Raw genomic sequence first — 20,410 nt, 5'->3', positions numbered from 1 at the left:
GGGCCCTGTGCCCTAGATCAAAGCACACCAGGGCCCCACCCCCAAGACCTGTGCACCTGTGTAGCTACATCCTCCCCACCTCTGGGTGTCTACACTCACAGGCACCAGCATAGCACCCCCAATCTGCACCTATACCTGCATTGCAACGCATCACCTCACTGTTGTGCCCCACCAAATGCCCTGTATCCTGCTCTACATCCATCCCACAAATACAAGACTACTGAAGGAAATCAATTTCAAAGTAAACCAATCAAGATACTTACATGTGGCGAAGACAGCAGAAGATGATTAAACATATCACAATGCAGACAGACATAGCCCAACCTAACGACCAAATTAAAATATCAGAGGAGACACAGACATTGGAACTAATCAAAGATGTACACATAATTTTACTACATAAAATAAATGGGGAGGCTAATGACATAAAGGGGATGGAGAAGACACGAGAAGAACATAAAGAGGAATTTGAAAGAATAAATATAAAAATAGCAGATATCACAGAGATTAAAGATGCTGTAGACCAAATAAAAACACACTAGAGACACATAACAGCAGATTTGAAGAGGCAGAAGAAAGAATAAGCAAACTACAGGACAGGACAACTGATTTTGAACACTCAAAACAAAAAATGGCAAAAAGTATGGAAAAATTTGACTTGGATCTCAGGGAAATGATGGACAAACATACAAATAAAACATACATACAAATAAAAGAATCACTGGAGTTCCAGGAGGAGAAGAGAAGAGTAAAGGGTTAGGAAGATTAGTTAATGACATGATGGGGGAAAACTTCCCAATAAGGATATAAGTATCCAAGTCAAGAAACTCAACAAACTTGAAATAGAATAAATCTAAACAGGCCTTCCCTAACACACATACTAATCACTCTGTCAAATGTTGAAGAGAATCAGAAAATCCTGAAAGAAGCAAGAGAAAAACAATCTATTACATTCAAGGGAGACCACCTAAGACTGAGTTCAGACAACTCAACTGGAACCATGGAGGTGAGAAGGCAGTGGTATGATATATTTAAGATCCTGAAAGAGAAAGACTTCCAGCCAAGAATTCTGTACCCAGCTAAATTATCCTTCAAAACTGAGGGAGAAAAAATAACTAAAATAAAATAAAACTGAGATAGAGATTAAAATTTCCACAGACAAACAAATCCTGAAAGAATCTGTCAACAAGAGATGGCCCTAGAAGAAATACTAAAGGGAGTTCTGCCAGTTGAAAAAAAAAAAAAGACAGGAGAGAGAGGTCTGGAGGATGACACAGAAGTGAAGAGTACTAGTAAGGGTAACTCAAAGAATAAAAAGAAGAAGAATATTTAGATCTGACAAATAAAATCCAAAAGATACAGTGGTGTGTTCAAGAAATACCTTTTCAGTAATAACTCTGAATGTTAATGGCCTAAATTTCCCAACTAAAAGATACAGATTGGCAGAATGGATTAAGAAACATAATCCAGATATATGCTGCTTACAAGAAACTCATCTTAGACACAAATAGATGGAAAGTGAAAGGATGGAAAAAGATGTTCCACACAAGTTGTAACCAAAAGAAAGCAGGAATAACTATACTAACATCAGACAAAATAGACTTTAAATGTAAAGACATCATAACACACAAAGAAGAACACTATAGATTAATAAAAGGAACAATTCACCCAGAAGAAATGACAATCATAAATGTTTATGCTCTCAATCAAATTGCTCCGAAGTACCTGAGACAGATATTGGCAAAACTGAAGGGAGCAACAGATGTTTCAACAATCATGGTAGGTAGAAGACTTCAATTCACCACTCTCCTTTGTAGATAGAACCAGACAGAAGAGTAACAAGAAAACAGAGCATTAAACAACCTGATAAATGAACTAGACCTAACAGACAAAAATAGGTCATTATACCCCAAGACACCAGGATAGACATTCTTCTCTAGTGCTCAATAGATCATATGCTGGGGCACAAAACAGGTCTTTATAAATTTAAAAACACTAGAATTATTCAAAGCACTTTCTCTGATCACAGTGGAATGTAGCTGGATTATTAATAACCACCAAAGAACAAGAACTCTCACAAATAAATGGAGATTAAATAACACACTCTTAAACAACCAATGGGCCAAAGAAGAAATTGTAGAGAAATCAGTAGCTATCTGGAGATGAATGAAAATGAAAATACAACCTATTAGAACTTATGGGATGTGGCAAAGGCTGTGCTGAGAGGGAAATTTACTGCCCTAAATGCCTATATTAAAAAACAAGAAAGAGCAAAAAATCGAAAACTTAACTGCTGACCTGGAGGAACTTGAGAAAGAACAGTAAACTAACCCCAAAGCAAATAGAAGAAGAGAAATAAAGATTAAAACAGAGTTAAATGAATGGAACAATAGAATCAATAAAGATAAATGAAAGAACAATAGAAAGAATCAATAAAAACAAAAGTTGGTTCTCTGAGAAAATCAATAAAATTGATGGGCCACTAGCAAGACTGACAAAGTAAAAAAGAGGATGCAAATAAACAAAATCAGAAATGAGAACAGGTGCATTACCACAAACCCTGAAGAAATAAAAGATCATGAGAGGATACTATGAACAACTATATGCCAACAAACTAGACAACTCAGATGAAACGGACAGATTCCTGGAAACACATAAACAAGCTACACTGACTCAGGAAGAAATAGATCTCAACAAACCAATCACAAGTAAAGAGATTCGATCAGTCATCAAAAATCTTCCTACAAAGAAAACGACTCTTAAGAACGTTTTCTTAGTTCCTCAGCCAGTGAGTTCCCAGTCTTCTCTTTTCAGACCATACAAGTTGTGTAATAATCAGCATCTGAGCAAAAGACAAGACAGAGTTCATTCCCTCAGTCACAAATCCTGGGAATCAGGGTGGCAGTGAACAGGGAAGGAGAGAGCAGCTAAGGAAGCTTTAACTTCATGATGGCAACCTTACTCCAAGGGGGGCTTAGGACCTTAAGTGAAGAAATCATCAGCCACTTATGGACTACAATATTTGTAGCCCTCTTTTGCAGGTACTGGGAATCCATCCAGAGTGGTCTGATGAATCAGGTCTGTTTGGGTTTCTCTCACAGCGATTTTCACCTCTTCTCTGCTTAGGAAGAACAGATGGACTGGGTGAGAGGCAGTAAGTGATAAATGAGGAACGTGTACACCAGCACGGGGGAAATACAATAGAAATTAACCAAGACTCTTAGAATTGGGAGCACCAGACAGTCCTAAGAAAGGTGGGGCTGAGTCAAACTAGTATTCCTTAACTCCCAGGTGTTCATTTTGCTAATCTACTTGTTTTGAGTCCTCAAACTTTCCTTCAGTGAGGGCCCTGGGAGACTATTGGATTGTGCCATCACTGCAGTGAGGACACTGCTGACAAGGGTGGCTCGGGTCCAAAGGATAGAAGAGCATCAAGAAGGAGGAGCCCCAATCCATACTGCTGAACTGTTCTTTGCTATTGTGGTGGAGGTTGTTTTTAAATTTAGGAAAGCAACTTAAACTTACATGATTTGCTACTGTCAGACTTAACTCTTGAAGCTGTAACTAAAGATGTCATAATTTATAAAGGGGTCCAAGAGCTGGATTTGAATGGCAATATATAAAGACCAGAGTCACCTGCTTTGGGTGAGGAAGGACCAAAATCCCTTTGCCCATATTTTGACTTTCATTTACAAAAGATATTTTCCACTGGCAATTGAATTTTAGGTCAACAGGTTTGTTTGTTTTTTCCTTTCAGCACTTTAAAGATGTTATGCCATTGTCTTCTGGCCTGGATATTTTCTGAAGGAAAGTCTGTGTTAGCTCTTATGCTTATTTACCAGTATATTATTAGTCTTTTGTCCTTTTTCTTAAAAATTTTCCTTTCATCACTTTTACAGCAGTTTGATTATTATGTGGTTTCGTATGATTTTCTCTGTGCTTATATTGTTTGGGGGTTCATTAAGCTTCTTGTATCTAGGGTTTATAGTTTTCATGAAATTTGGCAAATAGGCAGCCATTATTTTGTCAAATATTTTTTTCTGCCCTTTCTTCTCCCTGCTCTCCTTCTGGAAGTCCAATTATATACTAGATCTTTTGATATTGTCCCATGGGTCACTGAGGCTTTTCATTGTTCTAAGTCTTTTTTTTCCCCTCTCTGTGCTTCAATTTGTATAGATTCTGTTGCTATCTTTTAAGTTCAGTGATACATTCATCAGTAGGGTATAATTTTGTAAGTTCATTCAGTCAATTTTCCAGAAATTGTATTTTCAGCTCTAAAAGTTCCATTTGGTTCCCTTTTTTGTGTATGTTGTATGCTGGGGGTCACATTTCATTCTTTTACCATGTGAGTATCCCATTATTGTAGTACCATTTGTTGATTTATTTTTTTTTGTCGGGGGGATTGGGGGAGTGCATGGGCCCAGAATTGAACCTGGGTCTTCCGAATGGCAGGTGAGGATTCTAACACTGGACTACCCTTGCACCTCCTCCCCCCATTTGGTTCATTTTTATATCTTCCATTTTGTTATTCATTATGATTCTATTTTACTTTAAAACCTTCAGCATATTTATCATAGCTGTTTTAAGGTCCTTTTTTTTTTTCTTGCCAATTTCATCATCCCTGTAATTTCTGGATCTATTTATATTGATAGGCTTCTGTGCATAGGTAGCAATTTTTGATTGGATGTGAAACATTTTGTTTGTTACACTGTTAAGTGTTTAGATTTTGTTTGCTCCATTTAATGAGTATTGAAGTCTGTTCAGACAAGCAGTTAAGTCTGTAGAGCAGCTTAATCATTTGGAGGCCCCCTTTTCTTGTAAATCAATTTTGAGTTATAATTTACATACGCAAAATGCACCCAAATGAAGCACATGGTTCAATGAATTTTGGGAAATATGTACACTGTACACACTGATACAACCCTTACTACAATTAACACAGATAATTGATTTAGGTAGATACTGAAATTTCCATCACCCCAAAAAGTCTTCTCATGTCCCTTTGCAGGTGGTCCGACCCTTGCCACACTCAGCCCAAGGCAACCACTAATCTGCTTTTTGTCACCACAGATTAGAATTCCCTTTTCTTGAATTTCATTTAAATGGAGTTAAAACAGTACATACTCTTTTATACCTGGCTTCTTTCACTCAGGAGATATTTTTTAGATCAACCAAGTTGTTGCACATAATCATTCCTTTTTCTTGCTGACATGTATTCCATTGTATGGATAAAACACAATTTGTTTATTCATTCATGTGTTGATGAACATCTGGATTTTTCCTTGCCTGGGGCAATTATGAATAGCAAAGTGCTATGAATATTTCTGTACAAGTCTTTTTGTGGCCATGTTTTTTTTCCTCTTAGGTAAATATCTCTGGGCAAAACTGCTGTGTTGTATGGTTTGTCTGTTTTTCTTTATGTCTTATAAAGTGTCTTACACTTTCAGTTTTCCAGAGTGGTTGTACCATTTTACATCCCCACCAGCAATGTGTGAGAATTCCAAGTGGTCCATATCCTGCCAGTCTTAACTCCTGCATTCCTATGCGTATCTCATTATCATTTTAATTTGCATTTCCTTCATGACTAACAATATTGAGCATGTTTTCATGTGCTTATTGGCTTTTTGTCTCTCTTCTTTGGGGAAATGTCTATTCAGATCCCTTGCCAATTTTTAAATTGGGTTATCTTTTTACTGACTAGTAAGAATTCTTTACATATTATGGGTATACGCACTTTGTCAGATATTCACACTATAAATATTTTCTTCCAGTCTATGGCTTGCCTTTCCATTTTCTTTTTTTTTTTTTTTTTTTTTTAAAGTATTTTGTTTATTTTATTATTTTTTGTATGTTTGTTTGTTTTTTACATGGGCTGGGGCCGGGAATCGAACCGGGGTCCTCCGGCATGGCAGGCAAGCACTCTTGCCCGCTGAGCCACCGCGGCCCGCCCCCATTTTCTTAAAGATGTTTTGAAGAGCAGGAGTTCTTAATTTGGATGAAATCCATTTTATCTTATTTTTTTCCTCTGGCTCAAGCTTTTGTGTTCTAAGAAATCTTTGCCTATCCTAAGGTCAGAAAGATTTGCCCCTATATTTCCTTCTAGAAGCGTTACAGTTTTCACTTCTAGATTTAGCTCTGAAATCCATTTCTAGTTAACTTTTGTGTATGGTATCAAAAGCTTGCTTTTAAACTAAGTACCCTTTTCTCTGGAGTTAGATAAGTTCTACTATAAAAATGTGACTCTTTTGGGGTGTCTACTGAATGCCCCAGGTATTCAACAAGGTAGTTCCACATTGGCAAGAAATAAATCAAATATCTCCCACTTTATGGCCTCCCTGCAGCTGTACTTAGTTTTGACTCAAAAGTTTCACCTTATACATGCACAGATCAGTGTTCAGCCAAAGACTTGAGGAGACCCCAAAACAGCTATCTAGCAAGAGCTTTTCCTCTGAAGCGCTCTCTTTTCTCCACACTGCCCCGAAAACTCTGACTGCTTAGGCTTCCCCAAACTCCTCTGTCTTCTCAACCTAACAAGCCTGCGGGGCTCTGCTGGGGTTCCTCCTCACTGTTCTGAGTCTGGGAATTGCCCCCAGGCAGAAAGTTGAGGGGAAATTCACAGGGCTCACCTCATTATTCCTTTTTCTCCAGCTCACTATCCTAAACTGTCTGTAATCCAATATCTGAAGACAGATGTTTTGGATATTTTGTCATGTTTCCTGATTGTTTGAGGCAAGTTCCATACCAGTTACTCCTTCAGGGGCAAAAGCCTCTTCATTCACTATTGCACAGGCTCAACAGTTAAATTTATCCCTGTAGGAAATACTCCTCTCGCTTCAGTGACAAGCCTCACTGCACTCCTTTTGCTTTTTTCTGCTCCATCATGCTTGGAAAGGAGACCGCAGAGATGTTTTCAGCGAAAAGCCGACCAGATCAGGAATAGTGGGGACCAAGTGGTGAACAACTCCACACACAGCGGAGAGAGGAGGGTGACTGTTAGAGAAGCAGAGTCCCTGTTTCACGTCCTGCAGCTGTACAACGGATACAGCAGGAAGGCGCTGCGGCACAGCAGTGGAAAGCCCAGCACTGGAATGAGATTCACCAGCTTTGAATTCCAGTTTTGCTATTCAGTGGCTTCCACAATCTCTCTGTGCCTCAGTATCCCCAGGTATAAAATAGGATATTAGTACCCACCTCATAGGGCTAATGTAAGGAACAAATGAGAATATAGATAAAGTGCTTACAGGGCCTGGCATGTAATGAGCATTCTACAGATGTGACTTAGTATTGTCATCAGATTATTACCAGATCAAAAACTGGCTGAAGCATCCTTGCCAAATACACATAACCTGATGTATCCACAAGAAAACATCACACCCAACCTGGGCCTGTACTCCTCAAAAATGTCAAAGCAGAGAAAGACTAAAGAAGATTAAAGAAATGTGGCAACTAAAGGCAAAGTGTGACCCTGGATCAGGAAAAAAATAGCTATTGAAAGACAATATTTAGGCAACTGATGAAATCTGAATATGGGCTGTGGACTGATAACATTGTACTAATGCTAAATTTTTTGAGTTTTTGTGTGAGTGTGAAAACCTTCTGTCTGATGCTCCATATGTCCACTCCTACAGAATGACCAGATGAGTAAAAAAAAATATGGATAAGAAATAAACAAATATTAGGGGGAACAAAGGTTAAAATAAATTGAGTAGATTGAAATACTAGTGGTCAATGAAAGGCATTGGAAAGGGGTATGGCATGTATGGGTTTTTTCTTTTATCTTTATTTTGCTGGAGAGATGCAAATGTTAAAAAAAAAAAAGATCATGCTGAATGATCCTTTTCTGATAAAACACTCCAAAAGATAGGAATCAAAGGTAACTACCTCAATATGACAAAGGGAATATATGAAAAACTGATAGCCAGCATCGTACTTAACGGAGAGAGACTGAAAGCCTTTCCCTAAGATCAGGTACAAGACAAGGATGCCCACTGTCACCACTGTTATTCAACATTGTGATAGAAGTTCTAGCTAGAGCAATCAGGCAGGACAAAGAAATAGAAGGCATCCAAATTGGAAAGGAAGAAGTAAAACTCTCATTATTTGTAGATGATATGATACTATACTTAGATGATCCAGAGAAATCTATAGCAAAGCTACTTGAGCTAATAAACAAATTCAGCAAGGTGACGGGATATAAAATTAAAGTGCAAAAATCATTAACATTTCTATACACAAGCAATGAACTAGCTGAGGAGTCAGTTAAGGAAAAACTTCCATTCAAAAAATAGCAACTAAAAGGTCAGGAACTTAGGAATGAATTTAATTAGGGATGTACACAGATAATTACATAACATTGCTTAAAAAAATCAAAGCAGATCTACATAGGTGGAAAGACATTCCCTGCTCATGGATAGGAAAGCTAAATATAGTTAAGATGTCAATTCTCCCCAAACTGATCTACAGATTCAACACACTACCAATCAAAATTCCTACAACCTACTTTGAAGATTTGGAAAAGCTAACTACCAAATTCATCTGGAAGGGAAGGAGACCCGAATAGCTAAAAGCATCCTAAAAAAGAAGAAGGAAGTGGGAGGATTAACACTCCCTGACTTTAAAACCTATTATGAAGCCACAGTGTTCAAAAAAGCATTGTACTGGCACAAAGACAGAAGCATTTACCAATGGAATCAAATACAGAGTGCAGAAATAGACCACCAAATCTATGGTCAACTAATTTTTGACAAAGCCCCCAAATCCTCTGAACTGGAACAAAATAGTCTTTTCAATAATTAGGTATGGAAGAACTGGACATCAACAGCCAAGAAAATGAAAGAGGACCCCTATCTTACACCTGACACAAAAATTAATTCAAAGTGGATCAAACACCTAAATATAAGACAGCACCATAAGCTTCTAGAAGAAAATGTAGGGAAACATCTTCAAGACCTAGCAATAGGAGGTAGCTTCCTAAACTTTACACACAAAGCACAAGCAACAAAAGAGAAAATAGATGGGAACTCCTCAAAATCAAATGCTTCTGCACCTCAAAAGACTTGTTTAAGGATGCACGGGTAGCTGAGTAGTTAGAATGCCCGCCTTCAAAGTAGGAGACCCAGGTTTGGTTTCCAGACCATGCACCCCCCCACCCCCCCCAAAAAAAAGACTGTCAAAAAGGTGAAGAGAGCCCCGCCCCGGGGGCGGTTCTGGCGCGACGCCGGCGCGGGGAGCCACGCGCAGTGCCGGGCGGGCTGAGGGGGCGGCGGCGGCCGGGGCCGGAAAGCTCTAGCGCAGCTGTCTGCGCTGCGGCTCTGGAGGCTCCAGCCCCGAGGACGAGGGGCGGGGGGACCGGCCCGCCCCCTCGCGGTCGTCTCGCGGCCTCGGGCCTGGTAAGGGGCTTCCGCCCGCGAAGGGTCCCTAGGTGTTTCGTCGTCCAGCCGAAGGCCGGCGGCGCGTACCGGCCACCAACCCAGGCGGGACCGCGGCGAGGCCTGGGTGCCGGAGGTGGGAAAGGAAGGTCGGCGTTCTCTGGGAGGAGGAGGAGGCCGAGGGGTTGGACGTCTCCTTCCCCCTCTCGCTTTTCCCCGGCTGCCCGGGGCCTAGGCTGCTTTGCCTTGAGAGAAAAAGTGTTTAAATTTCTAAAATGTCATCTATCAAGCAACTAGTTTATGCAGTTATTCGTTTCTTAAGGGAACAAAGTCAAATGGATGCTTATACTTCAGATGAACAAGAGAGCTTGGAAGTTGCAATTCAGTGCTTGGAGACGGTTTTTAAGATCACCTCAGAAGATACACATCTAGCAGTGGCACAGCCTTTGACAGAAATATTCACAAATACCCTCTGTAAGAATGATATTGTGTCCCTCTCAAACTCAGTGGCTGAAGATGTGGGAAAAGCTGACCAATTAAAAGATGAAGGCAATAATCACATGAAAGAAGAAAATTATAATGCTGCCGTGGAATGCTATACACAGGCAATAGAATTGGACCCAAGTAATGCAGTTTATTATTGCAACAGGGCTGCTGCTCAGAGTAAATTAGGTAACTACACAGATGCAATAAAAGATTGTGAAAAAGCAATAGGAATTGATTCAAAGTACAGCAAAGCCTATGGGAGAATGGGGTTGGCTCTTGCTGCAATGAATAAGTTTGAAGAAGCGGTTACAAGCTATCAGAAGGCATTGGAGCTTGACCCTGAAAATGATTCCTATAAATCAAATCTCAAAATAGCAGAACAGAAGCTAAGAGAGGTATCCAGTCCTATATACTTGTTTTACAGACAGGAACTGGATTGAGCTTTGACATGGCCAGCTTGATAAATAATCCAGCCTTCATTAGTATGGCTGCAAGTTTAATGCAGAATCCTCAAGTTCAACAGCTGATGTCAGGAATGATGACAAACGCCATTGGAGGACCTGCTGCTGGAGTTGGGGGCCTGACTGACCTGTCCAGCCTCATCCAGGCAGGACAGCAGTTTGCTCAGCAGATACAGCAACAGAATCCTGAACTTATAGAGCCACTGAGAAATCATGTCCGGAGCAGATCATTCAGCAGCAGCACTGAAGAACATTCCTGACTTGACCAGGGACGTTAGCTAAGAATGCAAATGGTTTCTGGCTCTGAAGTGTTACCCATAGATAATGGCCATAAAAAGCACCATAGCTGATCTTTGAAAATAATGGAGGAAAAACTCTTGTGTATATTCCTAAAGAATAAATCTATTTAGATAATAGGTTTATTACAAACAGATTTGAACATAATATGACTCCTTTGGAAACAGATGATCAGTAGGCTTAACTACAAGTGCCAAGATAGCATTGGACAAGATTGCATTTTGAAACCTTTATCATCATATTTGTATATTAGATTTAACAGAGTATATTTATTGAATAGTAGGGCTATTTATTGTTGTGTTCTCAAGCTCCAAATTCCCTCAAGTAAACAGTTTTGAGACGGGAGAGAAGCAAAAGGAAAGATTTCCCATGTTGGCCTAGAAGAAATATACTTGCCACTGAGCAGCATGTTTCAGAAAGTTTTTTTCTGAGAAGAAAATTTTTATTTAGGTTTGGCTTTGATAGTGCTATCAGTAATGAATATGTATCATAGGTGCCATTACCATCTTTAATGCTGCTTGTTCTAATACATGACAGGGGATCTTAAGAGCTAGTGGAAAGCATCATCGATGCAAGGAGTTTGCTTTGAAAAGAAAAATAGATGAGGTGAATGTAGAGGGAGTGAGGTACGATGCTCAATTTTTTTGCCTGGCTCTCAAGTAATCTTGCGTGCAGTTTGATATTGATAACATTAACATGGTCAGTTGTGCTAAGAACATAATGAAATACATTTAGAAATCCTTAATGGTGTTCTGGTTAGGTCAGTCATACAACTATTCAGTTTAATTGGCACAATTTCATCGGTGGTGCATGTCCATGTGAATTCTCAAAATACAGGCAAGGCTATACCTATATTTAAATAAACCAATGGCTTGACCCTAAGTTAAGGATTTTCTAAGTGTCATTAAATTATGTTTCCATAAGCATTTGAAAAAAACAATTAATGGATTAATCAGTGGATTTCAGAAAGCTTTTATCACGTTGCTTGTTCATGTAATTTTCTGCTCCTATAGTTTGGCTTCGCATGCCACTTATGCTTAACCTTAATTTGATGCAACTTAAATATAATAGTAGACTTAAAACATTTTATTATAAATTACATGCTATATTAGTTAGTGGAGAATAGTGGCATTGGGTATTAACGGCATGTCTTTAACTACAGTGTGGAAGAGGCTCTTCTAATTCCGGTTAGATTTTCTTTTGCGTGTTAATCACAAATTTGGTAAAGTGGGGGCTGACATGATTTCACAAGTGTGAGTGAAAAATGAAAGTAATGTAAAAAAAAAAACTAGTAATATTGATTATCAGGGTTTTCCCAAATTACCAAGTTTTTCTTTCTTTTCCTTTGTAAGATTAGAAGAGTAGTTCTATAATTCAGGTAGTTCTGGTGTAGGTCCTAGTACTGTAATTTAGAGAAACACTAAGTTTTAGAATATTTTCTCATCAGTTAGACCTGAAAGTAAGTTTCTGGGCATAGGCTACATTGAAGATCTATATGGTTCTGGCCAGAGTAGGTAGGAAATGAAATTTTAGGCATTCTGAAATTAAATTTCTTATATTCCAACTAAAACAACTTAATTTTCCATGAAATCCACTTCTGTGTTCAAATGTTATACAGAATAAAATGTTAACTAATCAGATACAAATGATGACAGCGATAAAAAAAAATTCCAGAAGCAAAATTGATCCTTATTTAAAAATTAGTCACTCTTATCCAGTGTTGAATAAGTTAGTTTCTAGCATAACTATCTTGAGTTTATTAAAAACACTTTAAGATCAATAAAATTGATAAGCCTCTTGTTAGATGGACTAAAATAGAGAAAATACAAATGAATAGTGTCAGCAATGAAAGGGAGGAGTGTCACTACAGACCATAGATATCAAAATGGTAATTGAGAAAATCCCAACTGCAGGTCATATGTTTAACAACTTAGATGAAACAGATGAATTAATTTTAAGGTAGAAACTACCAAAGTTCACTTAAGAAATAATGAATAGACCTCTGTTTATTGAAGAAATTGAATATGTAGTTAAAAACATTCCAGAAAATACAGGCTGAAATGGTTTCACTGATGAATTCTACCAAAAATGTAAGATATGTCAATTTTATGCAGTCTCTTCCAGAAAATAAATGAGGAGGAAACACTCCCCACACATTTGGCCAGTATCACCCTGACACCAAAATCAAAGACATTATAAGAAAAAATACTTTAAATAATGTCTTGATATGCTAACATTTGTAGTTAAGGAAGCCATTCTTTTTATATGAAATAATGGGAATGGTGTATTTCTTTCATTTTACCCTTTTAGTTTCTTTGCTAATGTGCCACTGATGACGAATTCAATATATAGGATACCTGTCAACTATCTTGATTTCCATTCCATCTAGATCACTTTTGGTCTTCAAGAAGTACCTTATTACTTTGAAATCATTGCATTACAAAGTATTTAAAGAGACAGGTCTGTGGGTTGGATTGTGCTAGCAACTCTTAAAACTATATGAAATGCCCCCCATACTACTCTTGCTTGTCTGGAAAACTACACTCCCAATCTAAGTAGAGGAAAAAGAGGGTATAGCAGTAAAATTTCGTGTACATTCTACTTAGGATGCTATGTAAAACTTAACATGTCCTGTTTATGCAAATGACATTTTCATTCAGTGTACCAAATTGTTTATCTAGTTTTATAATATGGTTTTAACAGATTCTAAGATTGCATTATCTAACCTTTACTTAAAATATGTGTCTGGGTTATTGTTTTCAAACAGAAAATACTTTATAATTAAATAAAATTAATGGCAGATTTCAAGTGACCATTATATCTTACTTTTTAAATTTGAAATAGGATGAAACAGAAGATTTCAGTCATGAGAAGAGCCTTGAAAAACAATCCAAGTGCCCAGAGCAGTGGCTTCAGTCTTGTTTCCTCCTTTAATTAATCTTAATTATTTTGGAAGAAAGACTTCAGTTTTATACTACTTGAGTTTTATTTTGCACAGACATTTCATGAATTATTAATCCAATTCTGAACAGAGCTTTCATTGTGGACCAATTGTTATGGCAATAAATTTAAGAAAAGTCAAAAAAAAAAAAAAAGGTGAAGAGACAGTCAACTCAATAAAAGAAAATATTTGGAAATCACATATCAGACAAAGGTTTCATTTCCTGTGTATACAAAGAAATCATACAACTCAACAACAAAAGAACAAACAACCCAATTATAAAAGGGGCTAAAGAAATGAAAAGGCATTTTTCTGAAGAGCAAATATAGATGGTTCAAAAGCACATGAAGAGATACTCATTTTCATTGACTACAAGGGAAATGCTGATCAAGACTACAATGAGATACCACCTCACACCTATAAGAATAGCTGTTTGCTATTAAACAGGAAACTATAAATGTTGGAGAGGATGTGGAAAAACTGAGACACTTATGCACTGCTAGTGGAAATGTATAATGGTGAAGCCACTTTGGAAGACTGTTTGGCGGTACCTTAGGAAACTAAATATCGAGTTGCCCTATAACCCAGCAATAGCAGTACTTGGTATCTACCCAGAAGAGCTGAAAGCAATGACACAAACAGACATTCGCACACCGATGTTCATAGCAGCATTATTCACAATCGCCAAAAGATGGAAACAAACCAAATGCCCATGAACAGACGAGTGGTTCAACAAAATAATGTCCTAAAGCACATGACAAGATGGTAGAGCCTTGAGGACATAATGCTGAGTGAAATTAGCCAGACACAAAAGAATAGATACTGTATGATTTCACTTTTATAACCATCATAAAGGTATAATCAGAGGCTTATAATACAGAATACAGGGGACTTAGAGATACATAGAAGCTAGAGATGGGGGAATCATTATCTAATGAGGTTGAATTCCAATGTAAGGGAATATATAGGAGTGAAGAAGATTCTCTAGTGGGTCTAGAAGTAATATTACCATATTGAAGATGAACAAGATTGAAAGGGGAAGTATAGACCTATGTGTCCCACTAATTCATACTAGAAATAATAATTAGTTCTAACAAGAATTACTTCAAAGATACGATTCTTGTATAAAGAGTGTGTAAGTCCAGGGTACAGGGGGAAAACTGCTATTGCATGCTATGAGCTTTGTTCAAAGGAAAGCATCAGCACTACCAAAGCAACAACAAACGTAAATAATGGGGGGAATGACAAGAGTTAAGAGGAGGTTTAGATTTCCTATTTGGTGAGGGTGATTTTCTTGGTGTTCTTTCTCTTGGGAACAGTGAAATTATCTAAAATTGAGAATGTTGATGGACTGTGGACTTTGGACTTTCTACATTATGCCTGATGAATGTAGGTGGCTGAAGGATGCACTGACAGAGACATAGATTGGTAAACGGAGAAACAGATTGGCAAACGATGGTGTATACTTATGAAAGAAGGTTGTGCTGCTACAAAAATGAACAAAGTCATGAGGCATGCAACGATGTGAATGAACATGTGGGTCATCTAGTGAGACAAAATAAGCCAGAAACAAAAACACAATTGTCACCTTTAGAAAATGCTTATAAGAAACCAGGGGCCTAGATTGTAAGATTTTAAAGCAGACACATTAAGTTCAGAGTGGAGATTATTATTTCTGAATTTTGAGAGGCTGTTTTATATATATAATCTGATATATAGAGATAAGAACGAACCAAACATGTTAGGGTTAAAGTAATTCAGAACACAGGGGTAAGGAAGATAATATCTATATTTTAGAACCACACATACTCTTTGAGACCAATGGAAGAAAGGTTTATTTGATTTGGAACTGAAAGCTTCTGTAGTGCATAATCTAATTCAACCTATCTGTTTAGCCTTATTTGAACAGTTGAAACACAGGGAGCACATAATAAGAAAGAGGTCCTTTAATCCTGTATAGATTATCGGAATGCCTGGAAACATCCTAGGATACATTAAGTAGATAATCACAAAGTACTGGCAATGTCCCTTGAGGGAGGGGAGAAACACTAGAGAACTATTAAATCTTACCATTAGGGAAATCCCTGATACTGTGTCAAACTTTAGAGACACTCAATTCACCTACACCGTGCCCTCGATCATGAGGCTTACTCTTGTGAAGATTATGTAGGTAGTGGAGGAGCTTAGACTACCTATAGGCATGCCTAAGAGTTACTTCTGGAGGACCTCTGCTGTTGCTCAGATGTGGCCTCAGTCTCTCTAAGCCCAACTGTGCAAGTGAAATTACTGCCCTCCCCCCTACGTGGGACATGACATTCAGGGGTGAAACTCTCCCCGGCAACATGGGAGATGATTCCCAGGGATGAATCCAGACCTGGCACCGTGGGATCAACAATTCCTTCCTGACCAAATGGGGGAAAAGAAGTAAAATTAATAAAGTATCAGTGGCAGAGAGAGTTCAAATAGAGTCGAGAAGCCACTCTGGGGGTTGCTCTTATGCAAGCTTCAGGTAGACCTTGCTACCTAGCATAACCTGCCAATCCCCAACCATGACCACTCCAGCCAATCCTAAAGAACACCTAGGGCAATTTATAAGATTCCACAAGGGTTCCATGCACTGGAGTAACCTTCCAGAAACCTACAATCTCTAGATGGGTCCCAGGTCCAGATAAGTCCTGAAACCTAGTCCAACCTCTCCAGAACATCAGATAGTTCCATCTCCCTACCCCATTTTAGTGACAGACCTTCTAATATAAAAAATTTAGAACTCCCATAGCCCAAACACCCCTAAAGAGAGGGATGGAAAGATCATAGGTGATGGTGGAGTTATACAGAGAAGATAGGACTTAACAAATGAATATGAATGCTGAATCATTAAATTGATCTCTCTTTTAGTCTCCAGTATTTTAGAGCAGCTAGAAGTAAAAACCTAAAATTGTGAAATTGTAACCCATGTCAAAATCTGAAATATGTTCTACAACTAATTGTGGTGTTGTGCTTTGAAATTTATAGCTTTTTTGTATATATGTTATTTTTCACAAAAAAAGAGGGAAAAAAGTAGATTGTGATGATAAAAAATTATTTAAGCCTACTAGCTTCCTATATTCTGGAACAGCTAGAAGGAAAAATCTGAGGATTATATGGCAGCCCATGACAAACTCTGGGATCTGTCCTGTAACCACTTGTTGAAGAGTGCTTTGAAAACCATTGCTTTTTTATTTCTTTGCTTTGTATATATGTTACACTATACAACAAAAAAAGTTAAAGTTCTAAAAAAAAAAAAAAAAAAAGTGACTACCCCCAAAATACTGTCCTGCCTGCAGGCAGTGATCCAGAAACCCAGTTACACAGCTAGACTACAGCGCGCTTGTTAGATGTTTCCCTGAGGACTTTTTAAAAAAAATCTATTAATTGTATTTGCAGTTATTTATTCAGACACATATTGGAAAAAAATCAACATCTAATCTGCTTGGCCTTTTCGCCTCCCAAACAGGTAAAAGTGGAACCTGTCTTTGGCACAAAACTCCCTCTAGAACAAGGAGGTCACACTCTAAATCAAATGAAACAGTGGAAATGTGGGAAGTCTTTCAGCATTTGAAAATTCTGCTGCAGTAGACACACGATTTCTAGAATGTGCTGAGAACTGGAGTTCTCCTAAGAGATGTTCTTTAGCAAAGCCCAGGCCCAGCAAGTCCTGGGACCATGCCACAGAGTGGGCTCCAGTGGCTCTAGTATCCACCCAGCCTGCCATTAGTCTCTATGACTACACCCTGATGCTGCACAGAACTGAGGCCGAAACAGAGGACCAGGGATGAAAGCATCTCTCCTTTCTCTACTCCCATGTGGAAAGTGGTGGTCATACAACAAAGGCCAGTAAACAGTAAGGAGCTGCCTAGTGTCATTACCTAAAACCAAGGCCTCCAGAGCCTGACTGCCCGGCTCTATCGTTTACTGGCTGTTTGACCTGGGCAGGTGACAAGCACTCTGTGACCTGATTTCCTCACCTTCATTGTTGGGCTCAAATGGAGATTCCTCCAGGAGCCTCCCTAAAGCCCTACACAGAATCCCTCATCTCCTCTGCTCAAGTCTGTTCTGTTCAAACTTCTACAGCCCTCTTCATGCTGCAGTGCAATGATCTGTCTGCAGGCCTGTAGCCTGCTGCAGCTGTGAGTCCTCAGGGACAGAGGACTGGCTGGGTCTCAGCTCTTATTCATCAGGGCAGTACCCAGTACTGTGCTTGGCACCCAGGTATCTAACAAATCCTAATAGTCCACTGATCTCCTACTTTGGCGGCAACATACTGGCCCTCTAATCTGTTCTGAAGAGCCAGTAGGAGAGTTTGCTGAGTAATCCACAACTAACAGATGCAGCAGTTCTCAAATGGGGGCAATTACACCCCCTAGGGGACATTTGGCAATGTCTGGAGACATCTCTGCTTATCACAACTGGGGGTGGGGGTGCACTACTGACATCTATGGGGCACAGGCCAGGGATGCTGTTAAACAGCCTACAATGCACAGAACAGGTGCCCACAACAAGGTATTAACTAGCCCAAATGTCAGTAGTGCTGAGGGTGAGAAACTCTGGCTGGGCTATATGGATAACTTCCCAGCAGTGGAATAATCGGAAGAGACTTACCAACTATTTTTGTGCATAAATGAAAAAGATAACTCTGAAGAGTTATTAACTATTCTCCTAACAGTCATATAACCTCAAGGAAACAAATTCTGTGAAAAGCAACACATAACATGAAACCACCTAGAGCCTTGGAATCCCTTCCTCTCCAGTTAGTAAATGGACTCAAGTACTCCTTTCCCTACTGCTCCTGGGATGGGACTGCCATGCTCCCGAGTTGAGGAAGCCCATCCCCAAGGCCCAGACTGCAAAGGCAAACCTAAGATGTAACTCATACAAGCATGAAATGCTTAGCAAGACATTTCAAATTTATATTTTTAATGTTTTCAATGTCCATATAATAGTGTAAAGCCCCATATAGTATTTTGGATATAAAAAAGCATTATTAAGAAAATCAGAATTGTTCAGATGGACAAATGAGGTAAAGTAGCCACAGATACAGAAACAGTGAGAAAGTGTACCTGTGTGAAACGAGGAGGGGGTGGAAAGGAAGGAAGGAATAGAGGGGGTGGCTAAGAGCACAGCATTGGGGTCTGAGGGACCTGGTTTACATTTCAGCTCTGCCACCTACTAACCAGAAGACCCTGTACAAGACACTAGACTTGCTCACTGTCCTTGCTTATAAAATGAAAATAACCCCTTCCTTACAGGGTTCCTGTGAAGTTTATCAAGTGCTTAGCCTCAATAAAGAACACACTGCAAGAAAGACGCTGACTGTAGTGGATGGAGCCACCCCTACCAGCCTAGAACCAGGGGCAAGGTAAACCCGATTCCTTAGATGCAGTCTTATCACCCACTGTCCTCTCAGGGCCCACAGGAGACTCTTGGTGAAAGCACTGGAAAAGGAGTGGGTAAAGGAAGGTGATCACTACGAAACCACAAGTCACATGATTTTGGTATATGCTAACTTGGGGGTTAAAATCACTGTGCTGGCTAGGTTCAAGTTATTTTTACTACTATGAAGTCTATGAAAAAAGATTTAAAAGTAAAGATGTAGTGAAAACAACATAGAAAAGGAAATGTTTAACCTAATTTAGAAAATAAGTCAAGCACTTGTGAAACACTCTTCAGTGGGACTCACGAATGCAAATACTGCACACACACAAATACATATGCACATACTCACTTACCAGGAGCCTCACCCGTGCCTGACACTGATCCAGCTTCCTACATTCTTTCCAACCCCTGCAGCCCCAGAAAAGAGGAATTATTGTCTCCAATTCGATGAGAAGGAGACTAAAGCTTCAAGAAATATACAAGTTGCTCGAGGCCACTACTGGGAGAAGCAGAAATAGAAGTCCGGTCAGACTGACTCCAGAGCCAGGGATCCTGCTATTTTTTAACCACTTGTAAACCTCATCCAACACGACTTCATCTTCATGCAAATATTATATTAGTTGCTAAGGACTTTAAACAGTTCATTAAGGCAGTAGAGGCTTGAGAGGTCCCTATAGAGCAATACTTGGCAAATTGATATTTAAAAGTCTAAAAATGTGTTTAATTAAATTATTCTTCAACTCCAATTGACCCCTAATTCAGACAACTCCCTTTTGCCTTGATTTCATTCCAAATTAATGAAGCTTTTTTTTTTTTTAATAAATAAAGGAGATCACCATTAAGTATGAATGCTACTGGATAAATCAACATTTAGAAAACCTGAAAACTTCCTAAAAAAAATCCTGAACCAATCAGCTTGCTAACACTGGAAACACCACTTTCTCCTTTGCGCACAATGGAACGGAAAAAGGTACACTCTTGGCTGGTGGTCCAGAAAGAAGGAAGGAAATCGATATTTACTGAGTGTGTTGGATGCCATGCCCAGAGACAGGCACCTTCACTCATGAGTTTCAGCTCACCCACCACCGTGTTTTGTTATTTTAACAGGTGCAAGGTTATTGGCAAACAGGATATCCAAATGATCTCAAAGTATTGCCACCAAAGAGATAATGTATTAACTGTAAAGGGGAATATGTACCTTAGTAAAGGAGAGATCTAGAGGTCTGCTCGCACAATCAAACAACAGGCCTGACATCATAGCCTCACAGCACCACGTAGGGAACGTTTGTTATAACCTGGTTAATCTGAACCTAACTGCTCCCCCAGACCATACTCCCAGTTTACAGGAAACATAGATTTCAGAGAAACAACTCAGTAAACACCACAACAAGGAAATACTTGGACAACTTCAAAATGTAGGACATTTATTTTATAAGATAATTGGC

At 39.0% G+C, this 20,410-nt stretch overlaps 1 protein-coding gene and 1 pseudogene across 5 annotated transcripts in view; one reads left to right on the top strand and one right to left on the bottom strand.

Annotated features, from left to right (window-relative positions):
* Positions 1-20,410, bottom strand: part of STIMATE (STIM activating enhancer) — a 70,150-nt gene that overhangs the window by 43,666 nt on the left and 6,074 nt on the right. The window lies entirely within an intron of this gene.
* LOC143657060 (small glutamine-rich tetratricopeptide repeat-containing protein beta pseudogene) lies at positions 9,250-10,678 on the top strand (annotated as a pseudogene).

The sequence above is a fragment of the Tamandua tetradactyla genome, chromosome 15 (genome assembly GCF_023851605.1).
Source record: "Tamandua tetradactyla isolate mTamTet1 chromosome 15, mTamTet1.pri, whole genome shotgun sequence".
Classification (NCBI taxonomy): Eukaryota; Metazoa; Chordata; class Mammalia; order Pilosa; family Myrmecophagidae; genus Tamandua; species Tamandua tetradactyla.
Note: the sequence above shows the minus strand (reverse complement) of the source record. Positions and strands in the feature narration are given on the sequence as shown.